The sequence below is a fragment of the Carlito syrichta genome, unplaced genomic scaffold, assembly GCF_000164805.1.
Source record: "Carlito syrichta isolate Samal-C Ts95f unplaced genomic scaffold, Tarsius_syrichta-2.0.1 Scaffold303361, whole genome shotgun sequence".
Lineage (NCBI taxonomy): Eukaryota > Metazoa > Chordata > Mammalia > Primates > Tarsiidae > Carlito > Carlito syrichta.
Window position 1 is genome coordinate 9,316 of NW_007247457.1, and position 6,066 is coordinate 15,381.

The following is a 6,066-nucleotide window of genomic DNA, read 5'->3' on the forward strand; positions in this document are numbered from 1 at the left end:
TCACTAAAAAACTATTAGAGCTAATAAATTCAGCAGTGCTGCAATACACAAAAATCAATACTATACATTTGCAATGAAGAATCAAATGAAATGAAGATAACATTTCAATTTACAATAGCATCAAAAAAGAAGAAAATACTGGCTGAGCACAGTGGCTCATGCCTGTAATCCTAGCACTCTGGAAGGCCAAGGCAGGAGGATTGCTTAAGCCCAGGAGTTCAAGTCTAGGTAACATAGCAAGACCTCATTTCTACAAAAAATTTAAAATTACCTGGGTATAGTGGTCTGTGCCTGTAGTCCTAGCTACTCAGGAAGCTGGGGCCAAAAGATTGCCTGAGCCCAGGAGGTTGAGGCTGTGGTGAGTCGTGATTGTGCCTCTGGACTTCAGCCTGGGTGACAGAGTTAGACCCTGACTCACACACAAAAAAAGAGCAACAGTTGAACACTGAAGCCTACAATGTGCTGCTGAAGGAAATTAAAGAAGCAATCTAACCCCAGAAAACATGTAGGTTACACAGAATGATTCCTGTTTCTTCAGCAAACTTCCATCCTTGTGTTCAATGGGGGTCTGTGAGGTAAGTTTGGCAATAGAGACATGCAAACAAATCTGAACTGCAGAAAAGACCAAGGGAGGCTGGATCAGTCATTGGAAACATTCGACAATCCATGGAAGAAATTTTATTTTTTTATTTTTGAGATAGGGTCTCACTCTGTCACCCAGGCTAGAATGCAGTAGTGCAATCCCAGCTCACTGCAACCTCAATTTTCTAGGCTCAAGAAATCCTCCCATCTCAGTCTCTCAAGTAGCTAGGACTACAGGAGTGCACCACCACACCTGGATAATTTTTTTTATAGAGATGGGGTCTCACTATGTTGTCCAGGCAGATCTTGAACTCCTGGCTCAAGCGATCCTCCTACCTTGGCCTCCCAAAGTGTTGAGATGATAGGTGTGAGACACTGTGCCCGGCCAGAAGAAATTTTAAAAATAGAATCTCAAGGTCTGATGAAGTTGCAGCATCCTTTCTCTAGATATTACTGTTGGAAAATTGTTGAATGATTAGGCAAAACAAGAGATGAAGTATAGGGGGTTACTAGGCAGCACTGAATAAGTAATAAATATAAAGAGAGGAGGAAAGTACATACAAGGGAGTGTATGCTATTGGGTTTCTGTTGAATTGTGCGTTGGTGACCAACAGCAGTTCAAGTCAAAGAGCTTGTCTTGGAGGACTGTGATAGGCTCTGCAGCTACAAACATCATGGAGGACATCTGCCCACTAGAAGCCCAGAACCCAGAGGGACAGACTAGACCATGTCCTCTCCCTTATGGAGCTAGATGGGAAGTTAAAATGATCTGATAACGATCATGGTGATAATGCAATTTTGCACTTACCTTGTTTGATCCTCACAACAACCCTGAGGAGTAGTAACGGTATCCCCACTTTGTAGATGAAGAAACAAGTTCTGGGAGAGGAAAAGAGCCTCGAAGTAGCACATCAATGAGAGGCAGAACCAGAATTAGGACCTAGATATTGTCTTTTCCTTTCCAAAACTTGAGAAGCAACCAAAACTAGGCAATGTTCATGACGTAGAGGAAGCTGTAGTGGACAAAATAAACAAAAGTACTGCCTTAAGTGCTTACCTTCTTGTGGGTAAAGACAAACAATAAGCAAACTAGAGAAGTAAAAATTAGAAGGTTTTCCAAATGTCTTTGGATGAGGTATAGTGATGTCAGTATTTTATTTACTTTTTTTTAAGTGAAACTCTCTCTCACCCAGGCTGAAGTGCAGTGGCATGCTCACAGTCACTGCAGCCTCAACCTGCTGGGCTCAGGTGATCCTTCTGCCTCAGTCTTCCAAGTAGTTGGAACCACAGGCACATGCCACCATGCCCAGCTAATTTATCTTGATGTATTGTAGAGACAAGGTCTCACCAAGTTGCTCACTCTGGTCTCAAATCCCTGGGCTCAGGCAATCCTCTCGTCTCCACCTCCCAAAGTGCTGGGATTACAGGCATGAGCCCCTATGCCCAGATCAGTATCTTACTTTCAAAAAACATTAACAAGTATTGAAACTGGAGTTGTGTGTATCGGCATTGTTGTACTAGCCCTTCCATTTTTTGTGTTCTAAACAGTTTTATGATTAAAAAACTAGGGGGGAAATTAGAGAAAATCTAAGTAAATGAAAAAGTATCCCATGTTCATGGACTGGAAAATTTAATATTGTTAAGATGCCAAATTTAAAACAATTCTAATCAAAATTACATTCGACTTCTTTGTAGAAATTGACAAATTGACCCATTTTTAATGGAAATTAAAGAAACTCAGAATATCCAAAACAATTTTGAAAAAGAAAAAGTTGTAGGACTCATACTTCCTGATTTCAAAACTTAATACAAAGTTACTATAATCAAAACATCACAAATCAAACCACAATGGGATATCACTTCACAAACTGTAAGGTGGCCATAATTTTAAAAAAAGACCAATAATAAAAAGTATTGGTGAGGATATGAAGAAATTGGAACTCTCATGTGCTGCTGATTGGATTGTAAAATGTAAAGCCACTTTGGAAAACAGGTTGCAATTTGTCAAAAAGTGAAACATAGAGTCATCATATTACTCAGAAATTTCACTCTTAGGTATATACCCAAGACAACTGAAACATCTGTCCACACAAAAATTTGCACATGAATATTCATCACAGCAATATTTCACAATACACAAAAAGTGAAAACAATGCAAAAGTCCATCAACTGGTGAATGGATAAGTAAAGGTGATATATCCATTGAATGGGATTTCATTTAACCATAGGAAGAAATACAGTATTGTTACCTACCACAACATAGTTGCATCTTGAAGGTGGCTAAGTGAAAGAAGCCAGTCACAAAAGACCACATATTGTATGATTTCATTTACATTAAATGTCTGGAAGAAGCAAATACTTCCTGTCCTAGGGGAAGAAAGTAAATGAGTGGTTACCAGGGGATAGAGGAAGAGGGGGAATGGGGAGTGACTGCTTAATGGGTACAGTTTCTTTTCAGGGTGATAAAAGTGTTCTGGAATTAAATAGTTGTGATGGTGGCACAACTTTGTGACTATATTAAAAACTTATAGCTGGGCTCGGTGGCTCAGCCTGTAATCCCATGCCTTTGGGAGGCTGAGGTGAGTGAATTGCCTGAGCCCGCAGGTTTGAGATCCACCTGGGCAATGAGACCTCATCTCTACAATAAATCAAAAAATCAGCCGGGTGTGGTAGTGCATGCCTGTAATTCTGGCTACTTGGAAGGCTGAGGCGGAAGGATCGCCGGAGCCCAGCAGGTCAAGGCTGCGGTGGCTGGGAGCGGCCACTGCACTCCAGTCTGGGTGACAGAGTGAGACTCCAACTCAAAAAAAAAACTGATGAATTGTATACTTTAAAAGAGTCAACATTATGGTATGTGCATTATACAGTAAGTCCCCTACATACAAACCTTCAAGTTACAAACTTTCAAAGATGCGAAGGTGTGTTTGCATGTCCCGTCACATAAGTTAGCTCGTGTGTCTGGTGTACATTGCCACATGCATGCATCTTCTACGGGTGGTTGTGCTTTTGTGTACTTTACTTACAGTACTGTATAGAATACAGTAGTATGTTTTTATTTCAAGCCCAGGATGTCTGGAAGCAAGCGAAAAAGAAGCAGTGATATAGTTGGTACTGTATAGCTGATTGTGTTAGTTGGATACCTAGGCTAACTTTGCTGGACTTACAAATTGAGCCAATCAGATTCTCTCTCATATTATCTCAGAAATACTAAGAGAATCAGGCCTTTGGCTGTAGCAATGTCCCTGAGATGTCCCAGGTTTTTCAGGGACAGACATAGAGAGGAGGAGACATTGAGAGAGAGGGAAGAGGCAAGAAAGAAAATGTCTTGCAGTCCACTAGGGACAGAGTTGGCTCCAGTGACCTCTCAGTCCAGGTTTCGGGCTGGTGCTCCTCAAACTTTAAGATCCATTTGAACCACCTGAGGATCATAAGAAAATGCAGACACTGATTCTGTGGGTCTGGAGTTGGGGATGAGGTTCTATGTTTCTAGCAAGTTGGCAGGTAAGGCTGCTGCTGCTGGTCCATGGACCACAATTTGAGTAGCAAGCAACTAGGCTACATCTCTCGTCAGTGTAGGTTAAACTGTCTAACAACTTTTTTTTCGCTTCTGTAAACCACACTTACATTGCTTAAAAGATACCTAGGCCTCCACGATGTTGCGGTTTAGCCCACTTAAAAAGTCCCAGTGTGATTTACAGGAAAAAAAATGTTTATTTCTTGAGGTCATTTGAGAGTACTGTACCCATGTTCCTTGCCTCAGATGAGAACCTAGCCCGGCTGACATCTAGCTGAAGTTCAGACCCATCTTAGCCGTGTTCAGACCCCTGACCCACAGAAGGCATGGGATAATAAATGTGTATTGTTTGAAGCCACCAAGTTGGTGATAACTTGTCGCCTAGCAATAGATAACTACTACAAAGGACTTCACTGTTCCAAAGTTTTCAGTTGGAAGGTACCTTGTAAGTCATTAGTCTCCTTCTTCTCCTAGTCTGTCCCTATGAGGCTTTCTGGGCGACTGCACTGCTGAAAGAGCACAGAATAATGGTTGGAAGCATTCTGTCTAAACAGCCTTTATCTTTTTTCCTATAAATTATTATGAGAATCAGACTCGAAGAAAATGATCAGTATTGGAATGTGGACCAAATTAGGTTTTGAATTTGCAAGATAGGCGAGTCCTGGACCAGAATCCTAATAGCTCCTCCCTGGGGCTCTGACAAGTTATCCAGAGGTGGGAAAAAGGTAACTATTGCCCTTATTATTTTTTTCATATTTTGAATATTTGGGTTTTGTTTTTGCTACATTTCTCGTTTTCCCGTCTGGTTCTCCTATGTCCCCTTGCTCACCCTACCCTGGTCACTGCGGACATATAGCTGGCACTGCCTTTAGGCTCTGCTGAAGCTGGGACAGTCGCATTCCTTGCCCTACCCTGAAAGCTGCAGCCCAGTGCCCCCTGGGATCCTGGCCTCTGCTTGAGTTTGTCTGAGTGGTTTTCTGCTGCAGATGCAGCTAGCGAGAAGCTTCTAAGGGCGCTTAAGTCTCATTACTGTCCTGCACCATGGTCCTCAGTAGCTCCTCATGACCCCCAGGTTGGACAGGAATTCTTTAATGTCAAGTATGATAACCTTAACCCTCCAACCTCAACCACACCCTCTACCCTCTCTTTACCCTTCCTTCAGACTGTTCCTTCACCAGGAGCACCCTACCCTCTTTAATGGTGAAACATGTCTCTCTCTGTACTGTTATACATGTATAATTTTTGAGTTGACAGTCTTACTCTGTCACGCAGGCTGGTGTGCAGTGGCACAATCATGGCTCACTGCAGCCTCGACGTCCTGGGCTCAGAGGATGCTTCCAACCCAGCCTCCTGAGTAGCTGGGATTACAGGTGCATGCCACCATGCCCAGCTAATTTTTTATATGTTTTTGTAGAGATGAAGTCTCGCTGTGTTGCCTAGGATGATCTCAAATTCCTGGGCTCAAGCAATCCTTCTGCCTTGGCCTCCCAAATTGCTGGGATTGTGGAAGGGGGCTTAAAAAGACATCTACAATGTCAAAAATTAGGCTAAACATGTACTCAGCCTTTACACAGTTAAAAGGTTCCCTTCCTAAAAACTGGCAACAGCACTTGCTGGCTAGGTTAAACTGTCTAACAGCTTTTTTTTCGCTTCTGTAAACCACACTTACATTGCTTAAAAGATACCTAGGCCTCCACGATGTTGCGGTTTAGCCCACTTAAAAAGTCCCAGTGTGGTTTAGCCTTTCTTAAGCAAGCCCCTACAGCTAATCAGGGCCTCCTGCTGTGGGACTATTATGTCCAGCAGGCAAGTGGCCACCAGCCCGGCTCATGGCTAATAAAAGCCCATGCCGGGCTCGGTGGCTCACCCTGTAATCTCGCACCTTTGGGAGGCTGAGGTGAGTGGATTGCCTGAGCCCGCAGGTTCGAGACCCGCCTAGGCAGTGAGACCTCATCTCTACAATAAATCAA